Source organism: Callospermophilus lateralis, chromosome 4 (genome assembly GCF_048772815.1).
Source record: "Callospermophilus lateralis isolate mCalLat2 chromosome 4, mCalLat2.hap1, whole genome shotgun sequence".
NCBI classification, from domain to species: Eukaryota; Metazoa; Chordata; class Mammalia; order Rodentia; family Sciuridae; genus Callospermophilus; species Callospermophilus lateralis.
In genome coordinates, this window is record NC_135308.1 from 58,259,308 (window position 1) to 58,270,531 (window position 11,224).

The following is an 11,224-nucleotide window of genomic DNA, read 5'->3' on the forward strand; positions in this document are numbered from 1 at the left end:
CAGCAATTGCCTTGTTAATGATTCAAAGCTCATTTTTTTTTTTTTTTTCATGCAAGCAAGATCCGTGCTGAAGGTTTACTGTGTTAATTCCTTCCCTGGATGCAGGAAATTCTAGGAAAAAAAAAGTGATATGATTCTTCTGTTTTAGGAAGGAGAAAACTGTGAAAACTGGGGTCTTCCAGTTCCTAGTATGTTCTTTCCTCACTCTCATGCCTCTCCATGATGTCCCCAAAGCGCCTTGGCTTTCATAGTAGCATTTATTCCCTACCTAGAACAAAATGATCACTTCTGTTTCTCCTAAGTTGCCATTCTAGGAATGTAGAGATAGTGTCTGTCTTTTTTTGTGATGCATATTAATGATCTAGATAGTGACTGGCACATAGTAAGCTCTCCATAAAGGATTAATGGATTTTTAAAAATTTACCTAATTTTTCAGTTCCTTTAGCATTTTATCCTTTGATAATTCATACTGAAAAAAATATTTATGCCTTGGGTTACTCCACTTAAGTAACAATGACATTTTACCAAAGCCCTTCTGTACAATAACAAAGGTGTAAGGAATGTGGGCATCTGGGGTGAGTATTTTGTGTTGGGATTAAATTGAATTCTAGGACATCCAATTTGTTTCTACTGAGTATTATGAGAGCGTGGAGAAAAAAAGTCCCTCCCACACATCTGGTCACAGAACATCTGTTTAGTGTGAGGTCATATGAAGACACATGGAGGGGAGAAATGAGAATGTCCAGCCTCACATGTTTCACGTCACCTCCATCCTTTATTCCAATGGCAGTCTGCTATCTTCAGGAGGCTGTCCATCTGCTTAGAGAGAACTTCAAGACCACCAGTTGTTCAGTGCCAGGAAACAAGAAAGCTCCTTGAAGGCAGCATAACTCCAACTTTGAACCTCAACTCTATAATATCATAGCTTTGAATAATTCATTTGAGCTTATGGAGTCTCAGAGTTGGTATTTGTTTATTTATTTATTTATTTCTGATTCTGAGTATTAAACGGAGGGACGTTCTACCACTGAGCTATATCCCCAGCCCTTTTTCTATTTTATTTTGAGACAAGGTCTTCATTCAGTTGCCAAGGCTGCCCTCAATCTTACAATCTTTCTGCCTCAGAGGTCTCATCTATAAAATAGGAGGATAGGGGGAGAAAGACCTCACAGGATGGCATATGGACAACATGATCCTGTAATCTGGAGTGTCGAAGAGCATTTTCCACACTCCCAATTCTCCATAGCTTGGACAGGTTGAATTATCTGCAGTTCTTCATTTTTGCATTGATATTTGCCAGTTTTATTTATTTGTTTCTTTAATTTGGGGGCACACTCTTGTTCCTCATCGTTACTTTCATTTATTCATTCATTCATATCTGTTGATTGTCTGCCACCTGCCAGTCTGTAATACGTCAGTAAGAGGCATGAACAAGAAAGTCTCTGCTCTCTCCAACAGAGCTAGACTCCAAGAAAGGGCTCAAAGTTTCAAAATGGCATGAGAAAATAGTCTTGCTCAAATTTCTACTTAGCTTCAGACCAACCTAGACGCATCTAATAGGATGGGTTTTGTTCTACTTTTTAAAATTATATTGGGACTGGGGCTGGGGCTCAGTGGTAACGCAGTTGTCTGGCATGTGTGAGGCACTGGGTTTGATTCTCAGCACTGCATAAAAATAAATAAAAAACTATCAAAAACAAAAAAAATTTAAAAATTATAATTATATAAGTATCCTTGAAAAATACACAAGTAGAAAGAAGAAAATAAATAGCCTCTGTACTTCTATCACCCAGAAATACGCATTAGGCTTGGCAACTTAATGACTTTAGATTTCTTTTTTTATCATTCCCCAGTTGTTAGACACATAAGAAAGGTTTTTACAAGAGAATTTACGTTTAAGTAGAACTGAATCTTTCTTTCCCCCACATATTACCTAGCATATAGTTTGGTGCTCAAAATTAAACTGAGCATCCTTAAATACCCTTCCTGTATTTTCCCATGTAATAGGATGAACCAGTAATTCTTTGTGGCAGGAATTTCCTCTCATAGGTTTGTAGTCAAAGATGAATCAGATACCACCTGCAGGAAGGTAGTAACAATTCACCAGATTGAATAATAAGATACTATTTAAGAATAAAAATAAAACACAAACAGTAAATATTCACTTTTCACAAAACAACAAAGATAATTTAGAATTATTGATGTAAATAAATTTAGCAATTCTCTTTATATTTCTCTTATTTTACCTGTAATAAAAACATTGTTAGTGAACTTAACATTTCAACAATAAATTTAGAATTAAAACTACTGATCCTCCCTCTCTTCCTCTCACAACAGAAACAATCAATGTATTTCAAATTGTTCTCCTGAAAATCACCAGAAAACAATAAATAAGTTGTGTTTGTGAATATCAATATGATTTAATTCCTAATAAGAGAAAATAACAGTAAATTTCTATTCCTCCAAGTTTTATTAGTATTATAACAATTACAGAGAACTTTTTAAAATATATTTTTTAGTTGTTGATAGACCTTTATTTTATTTGCTTATTTATATGTGGTGCTGGGAATTGAACTCAGTTCCTCACATGTACAAGGCAAGCACTCTAACACTGAGCTACAACTCCAGGCCTACAGAGAACTTTTATACACATTATTTTATTTAAGGATTACTGTCTAGGACAGAGTCCTTATATTTTAGATATAGGGAGTGAAGAATTGACATTGCATGCTTTCCACCAAATAGAATAGTTAGGTACTGAAGTTCTTCTCGGTCTTAGGCAATACATCTTCTATCTATTCTTACTTTGTCTTTCCCTATAATTCTGTGATATAATAAATTGTGTCATTTTTGCTCAATGTCAAATAAAGCCAATTTCTTTCTAATCCCATAATATATAACCTCTGCTTTCAAATATTTTAACCTCTGCTTTCAAGGATCATTATGTTACTGAGTGAAAATGCTTACATGGTTGGTCATTTAGCATTTCTCTTGGACAGACAGACCATAGGAATCTTGAAAATCTACCCTCTGGACAGCTATGGACTCACTCATGAATACATTGGTCATGAGATACCAAAAAAGGAAGAGCAACAACAAACAGCAGCTCCTGCTGCCTCTTTTCAATATTCTCAAGTCATTTACGATTCTGCTATCGTTGTGCTGTCCCAGTAGGAGACATTATTCTGAAGAGTTGGGCGCAGTGATTTATTAAAGAAGAGCTTCCAGAAGAGATCAGTAAAGAATTCAGAGAAGCATAAGAAGGAAAAGTGTGATCTTGAAGCCCCAGTATAAACCTGCTCACAGCAAAGTCTAGAGTAAATTCAATTTTGGAGGTTTCTGTTCCACCAAGAAATTGTGTTCTTGCCTTTCACTCCTATAACATTCAGTCATCAGCTATAGACAAACACAAAGTGAGGAGAGAATCTGAAAGTGAACTGCCAGGTAGAAAACAATCCCATGGAGGTTGCAGAACAGACACCAACAGCCATTAGCTATTAGCAGCAAAGGACTGGGCCTAGGAATCACAGGACTGGAGGAGGAGAGGGGCTCTGAGCTCACTCTAAGACAGGTGTGCTAGTGCCTGCTGTCCTGTTTTCCACAGGTAGGGAAAGTTCACTCCTGATCAGTCTGTGCTCTTCCAGAATTCAGCTCCATCAATAGAACCTGCTATCTAGCTAACTGACAGGAACCCTAATTCTCTCCAGTTATTCTGGAAATTTTCCCCATCATCTGGTGATTCCAAGTTGATCTATCTCCTATTAGAAACATGTTGGATTGTAAAACAACTTTCTAAAAATTGTTCCATTAATCACATTAAACCACTTTCCAGACAACTGACCCAATCTCAAGGAGTTTGGTTAAGAGGATATTAAGAAGAGAGCCTGTGGTTTTGGTAACAAGCAACATGACTAGCTGGAGTCAGGGAGTCACTGCTATATACTCCCACAGTGGGGTCATCTTTTCTTTAACTCACATTAGTGTCTTTTCAAACTTTCTTAGGCAAAAGTGGGACACACCTTCCAAAAGAATCACACTATCACAGCTTCCCAGTATAAACTGTTTAAACCTGAATAGCCACTCTGTGTTACCATACTCTCATTCAGAGAACCACCACTCTGGAATTAAAAAGTAATTAAAATGCAGAGTAAACCTTTACTGTAGTTATGCCAAAAAGAAATTAGAGTGCATATCCATCCAAAAAGAAAAATCTTAAAATTCTCTCTCTCTTTTTTTTTTTTTTTTCCATTTTGCTCTTTTTCTTTTTCTCACACTTAGGGCAAGGACCCATATTCTGTCTCCTTCTTCATCCCAACTTCTCCCAAATTAACCTTGTCTTATAAACTTAATCCTTAACATCATCTTATCCTTTTTTTCTTTACTTTTCTCTCCTTCTTTCTCATAGTAGTGGTCTCACTTAATGTGAGCTTTACTCCTTTAACATATTTTAAGTATACAGTATAGTATCATTAAACATAGGCAGAGTGGTATACAGCAAGTCTCTAAAACTGAATCATCTTGCATAACTGACACTTTATACCTGTTGAATGACAACTTCCTATTTCCCCTATCCCTATTCCTCGGTAGTTACCATTCTCTCTGGTTCAAGGTGTTTGACTATATTTTACTTCTCTTATAAAATTCAAAAGCTTTGGCCTTCAGCTAGCATCTCTGGCTACTCAAATTCTCCCTATCATCTATTTTCCTAATGAAAACTTCAGAAGTTAACAAGGCAAGTTAATAACCAAGGCTCTATTTCACAAATGAAAAGGAAGGTCAATCAAAGGATTCTCCTAAACCTTGGGACAAGATCTTCCCACCTCATCGCGTCAACCATCCAGATTGCAATCCCATGAGTCCTGGGGATATCATATAATTAAAACAAAAACCCAGGAGTCACTCTAAGTTTATACAGTAATGTAAAGTACAATGAGCCCCGAGGAGTCCTCCTAAAAGTGACCTATGTGACTGAGCTGTTATGTTCCTCTGCTAACATTCAGTCACCTGGTTCAGATTCACTCTTCTCAAGACCTCCTTTAAAAGTAAGTAATGTGGACAGTAATGTGAACTCTATGGTGTGGCCTCAGGAACTCTCAGTAAGAATATCCGGACCGGGCTGGGGATGTGGCTCAAGTGGTAGCGCACTTGCCTGGCATGCGTGTGGCCCGGGTTCGATCCTCAGCACCACATACAAACAAAGATGTTGTGTCCGCCAAAAACTAATAAATAAATATTTATAAAGTTCTCTCTCTCTCTCTCTCTCAAAAAAAAAAAAAAAATCCAGACCCACAAACTCCTTCATTTGACCTTTTCACTAGGAATATTTTGAAAAACAAAACAAACAAACAAAACCAAAATAAACAGAAGGAATGGTCAAAGAAACCTGGCTTAATTTCTTTCTGTTCAGGAAATCTCAGGGAAGGGCACATCATATTAGGGAATCAGGAAAACGGACATGGTGAGGTCTTCAAGTTAAATGTTGCAAGTATCAACTGTGCCTAGAGGTTGTCTATTATTATACTTTTCCTTATTTCTATTTCGAGATCAACATCACAAGGAAAATTTTAGGCAAATCACATATGTGTTGTGAGCATATTTTCTTAGCAAAGTTGAAAGCTATGGTCTGATAATTAATTCTTTAAAAAAATATATCTTCCTGCAGCAGTCTCTGGCTGGGCACAAATCACGAGCCACCACACAGCTTGTAGATTCAAACAGCAATTCTTTATTCCCGAACTCACACCGGCCTTCTACAAACACATTCTGGGGAAATCCACTTTCTCTGCCCAAATCCACACCTCCACTGGGCTTCTGTCTCCCAAATATACTGTCTGACCCTAAGAACTCAAGAGGAACTCAGGCAGCAGGATACGCCCTATTCCCGGCAGGAATAATCTTCCTAAACCGGCAACGCCCTAAACTCGGATCCACCCTGGTCCTTGAGCAAGGTCACCTTACATGCAATGTTGCTGCAAAATGTCCTATTTCCACGAGTCCTTCACTAAAGAAACATGGGGTTATGCTGGCAAGGAAATTGTCATACCTACTTGGCTGATGGCTCCCAGCATCTCCCCCCTTCTGATTAATTAAACAACAAGTAATGTGGCTTAAGGACCGTGCCTGGTAGGTTGTCCAATTCAACATATGGGTAAGAACCCGTCATTGGAAAACTGACCTTTAGGCGTCAGCCTCCTGTCTTAGGTTGATACCACTGCAAGTGAATCATACCCGTCACTGACTACCGGTCCAGCATACAGCCATACTTGTGGATAGGTCTATGCACCAGTGGGGGGGGTGAGGTTCTTTGCCTCAGCCAGAGACTGCGGCATCTTCCAGGCCAGGTGTAGCAGCACATACCTGTAATCTCAGCAGCTCTTGAGGCAGAGGAAGGAGGAACTCAAGTTCAAAACCAGCCTCAGCAATTTAGCAAGGCATTAAGCAACTCAGTGAGATCCTGTCTCTAATAAAATACAAAATAGGGCTAGGGATGTGGCTCAGTGGTCAAGTACCCCTGAGTTCAATCCCTGACATCCACCCCAAAAATGTTCTTTATTATATAAAGTTTGCACATATAAAAAATTAAACATAAGTTGGCAGTATATAATACATAAGTTGTCATTACTTTTATGGGGAAGGATGTTTTTAATTCATGTACTCCCAAAGAAGTTGTATGTGGATATATAAATAATTCAATAACAAGAAATTAACTTCCAATTTTTTAAATGAGCAAAATATTAAATACATATCACTTAATATGAGATACTGGTGATGAGCAAGTACATGGAAAGATGCTCAATATTATTAATTACTAGGGAAATGCAAATTAAAACCATAAGATACCATTATACATCTCCTAGAATGATTTAAAAAATATTGACAATACTGAGTACTGAACAGGATTAGAACAATTGGAACTCTCATATAATGCTGCTAAATATAAAACTGTATAGACACTTTACCAAGCAGTTCAGAAGTTTTCTTCCCCTTTCTTTCTCAAGTTAAACATTCACTTGCCACAGGACTTAAGATTTCAGTCATAGATATTTATCCAAGAGAGATGCAAATATATATCCTTCAAAAGACTTGAATGTGAATATTCACAGCACCTTCCAAAAAGTAGAAAACCATCCAAATGTTCATCAATAGATGAATGGATAAATGAATCATGGTATATCCAAACAATGAATACCACCACTCATCAATAAAAGGGATGAACTGTTGACAAACAAAAACCCTTGAATAGAAGTCCAAAACATTATTCTCAGTTAAGGAAGCCAAAGACATGATGCATACTCTGTAGTTTTATCCATATGATACTCTACAATAAACAGAACTAATCTACAATATACAAATTAGATCAGAATTTCTGATGATGCAATCCCATGAGCTATCGAGATATTATACAATTAAAACAAAACCCCAGGAGTCACACTGGGTTACACAGTAATGTGAAGTCAAAGGAGCCCTGAGGAGGCCTCCTAAGAGTGATCCTGTGTGACTGAGCTGTTGTGTTCCTCCACTAACACAGAACCCATCATGCCCATAGCTTGATGGGGAATTTTCCAGCCTCAAGAACTATGAGAAATGTGTTCCTATCATTTATAAGCTCCTTAGTGTATGGTAATTTCTTATAGAAGCCTGTATGGAGTAAGAAGGTAACAGAAATGGTCTATATATTCATTGGGGAAATGATTATACAAGTATAGACATTTATCAAAATTAGGTATACACTTAAAATGGGTGCATCTTCTCATATATCTTCTCATAAATTTCGGTTACTGGTTTTTGTGTTTGGCTGACAAATCATTGCAGAGGTTAATCAGTTCATCAGGAATAGGATCATCATTGACTCATTAGCCTTCTAAAACTTGCCAGGGGGATGGGTTCTCTGTCCAATGGAAATGGAACAGATTAGGAAATTTTTAACCAATTCACAGATATTAGGGTACAAGTTTGTATACCCTTTCATAATTAACGTAAGTTAAACTTTTAACAAATTAGGCCTAGGCTATGATAAGAATTAAAATAACATTATTTTTTTAACAGAAGGTGAATGCTTTAAAACTGAAGAATCCCTTCTGTGGACTGTTCTTAGTTATTGCTAAACATGTGTATTTACCTTTGAATCATTGGTTCTGCTGGTGACTGAAATTGGGCAGCATTGTTTTCCTCAGTTCTACAAGTCTCCATTTGCATCCTGTAATTTATCTAGAGGGCTAAGGATTCCTCCAAAGAAACATGAATCAGGATAGCAAACTCGATTGTGTTAAAATTAAAAGGATTTAAAAAACTGGAAACAAACCCATGTCTCATGGACTCTATAGGCACAGAGGATTGCACATCCCTAAAAAAGACAGCAAAGCCCCTAAAAGGAGGTCAATCATTGGAATGAACAGGAAAGAGCAAGAAGGCCTGAAAGCATTGTCTATTTGGGGGAAGTAGGTAATCTAGGATCAGGACCATAGTATGTTCAAATAAATCTCAACCCATTTCCTCTGAAATTATTTATGGGGTGGAGGAAAATGCCTCTGTGGTACATGTATTGAGGGAAGGAAGTGTGTGTGCACATGTTTATGGGTGTGTGTGTGTGTGTGTGTGTGTGTGTGTGTGTGTGTTTGAGATGAAAGAACTCTACCACCAGTGATACTTTGGGCCCCAGATACTTTGACTCCCTGGGTGTATCTCAAAGAAAGAAGTATCATCCACTCATTTTGCCAGATCATCCTGCCTTCAGGATCAATTGAGGACTGAAGTTAGACCCCAGGAATAGCCCTTTGAACTGAAGCTTCATGCTGGCAGGATGGCTGGGGTATGGACTACCAATTTCTAGCACAATAGCAACAGTATCTCAGCGTTGTTGGACTTCTGGGCCTTCGGTGGGTATGGTAGAAAATTTCTGATTGTATTTTATTATCAGTGGTAATAATGGAAGAAGTCAAATCCCAGGCTCCACCTGGCCTGCAGCATTAGTGCAGGAATCCAAAACCACGAAGGGTTGGTGACTCAGTGAGAATAGCACCTGTTAGAAGCTTCAAAACAATGCAACAAACAAAAAACTACTGGAAAAATGTTTTAACTTTGAGGATCACACATGAATTTTCAAACAGGAAAGTGGAAGTTGGAGAAAAATGATGTATGAACATATAAATAAGTCTCTAGGAATTCTGCAAAATACCTGGGGAACTAAATCCCTGGGAAGACTGGACTTCAACTAATCAACCAGCTGAGAACACAAGCCAATAGGATCTGGTATAATCCTGAGATTATACATGTAAAGTACTTCGAGGGGTTTCCGGCTCCTAGCAAATAATCAAAGAGTGACACAGCTTGGTTGTCATTTGTACTGTCATGCTAGAAAACTCTGGGATACACATGTTATTTATCCAGTCTCATTACCCAGCAAATACTAGTATTTTTTATAAATTTCTTTTTGGAATTTTTCAAATTTTAAAAATTGCTGAGTATAATTTATTATGTGGTGGGTATAATTTTTATATGCTCTTCACAAAAGCCATATGACTTGGATGTGAGTGTCCATATTGTAGTATGGAGGTAACTCAGGCTCAGAGAGGCTGAATATCTTGCCTAAAGTCACTTCACGAGAGAGTAGAGTAGTGAATGGGAAAATTTTTAATTGTTAGGCACTAAAAACCCAAACACACAATCAGACCCACTAAAATAAACATAATCATAATTATGTATCATTTTTTAATATTTATTTTTTAGGTGGATACAATGTCTTTTATTTTATGTGGTGCTGAGAATCGAACCCAGTGCCTCAGGCATGCTAGGTGTGAACACTCTACCTCTGAGCCACAACGCTGGCCCAATTATGTATCACATTTTCAAGAATAAGATGATTTAGTTTGAGGAATGAATTAGAACAGTTAGAGTGTGTAAATATCTTGTGAATATTAAGATCAAAGTTAACCTTATATGGTGAATATTTTTGTTTCTATTTTTCTCATTTTGGGTGCCAAGTGTAAAATCTCTCAGAACTTACCAAGTTCACAAGACATTTTCATTGATCTGATATCAGGAAAGAAATATGTCTGTTCTGGGATAGCACTGAGAATTTCTCTTCAGGACCCTGTGGGCTAAAGAGGTTTGTGCATCTCCTAAAGAGTATTGAACTCTTAGGGATGAAATTCCCCACACTCCTTTCATCTGTTTATAATAAGGTGACTGAGAAAGACATGGGACAGATGAGCTGATTTGTTATTTTGAGAAACATCAGTAATCTCCAAGAAGAGCTAATTATTGAAGAGCAGCCCTAATTTCTCTCAGGGAAAACTTCTTCATTTTTTCACGGAACAATTTTTAAAAACATTAATCTGAGAGTCTGATTCAACTTCCCAGGCAGGATACTGAAGTCAGAATCTGAGTGCATTTGAAATATTCCCAGCATTTTTTAGAATAAGGAACAACATATTTACCTCCTGTCTGTTCTTCTTGGGGCTTACCATGGACAAGTTGCCCATTAACTTTGATCCTGACCTCACTGTGGAGGCAGAAATTGGTTTTTATATCATCAGACACTGGAAGTAGCCACCTCTAGTAGAAATTTACAATCCCACCAACTACAACTTACCTATAATAAGTTCAAGGTCAGACAGTGACTTAACTAGCAGCTTCAGTGTAAGCATAGTTTAAAATTATCTTGTCTATTATATACAAAAATACTTCTAAGCAGGTACCACATTGTGCTATAAAGAGCAAGATTTTGGAAATTAAACACACATGGATTCAAACTTAGATTCCAAACCTACTTAATGGATAGCTTTGGCGTCAGACACCTTTCTGGTTCTATACAGTCTTGGCATTCTTGAAAGATATATTCAGAGATCTTCAGGCATAGTTAAACTTTTACATTCTATTAAAACATATCATTTGAGTTGCAAAATGCTATGTGAGCATGAATAGAATAGAATTTCAGAGATGATGAACTCTAACCAATGTTGCTCATCACTGAGGGGCTTCTGCAAACAACCCTGACAGTTATATGGTGGTGACACTATGCCTCAAAAAATATCACATAATACATGTCATGAACTTTCAATGTGGCTTATGAAGAGATAAAATAGTAAAGGTTGCAATTACTTACACAAGATAAGATAATATATGCCATTGCCAGTCACATGGAAAGAACTGGATAATAGTAGTTCCCTTGTAATTCTAATTTCTTTTTTTTTTATTCAAAACATTACAAAGATTTCAGAATCAC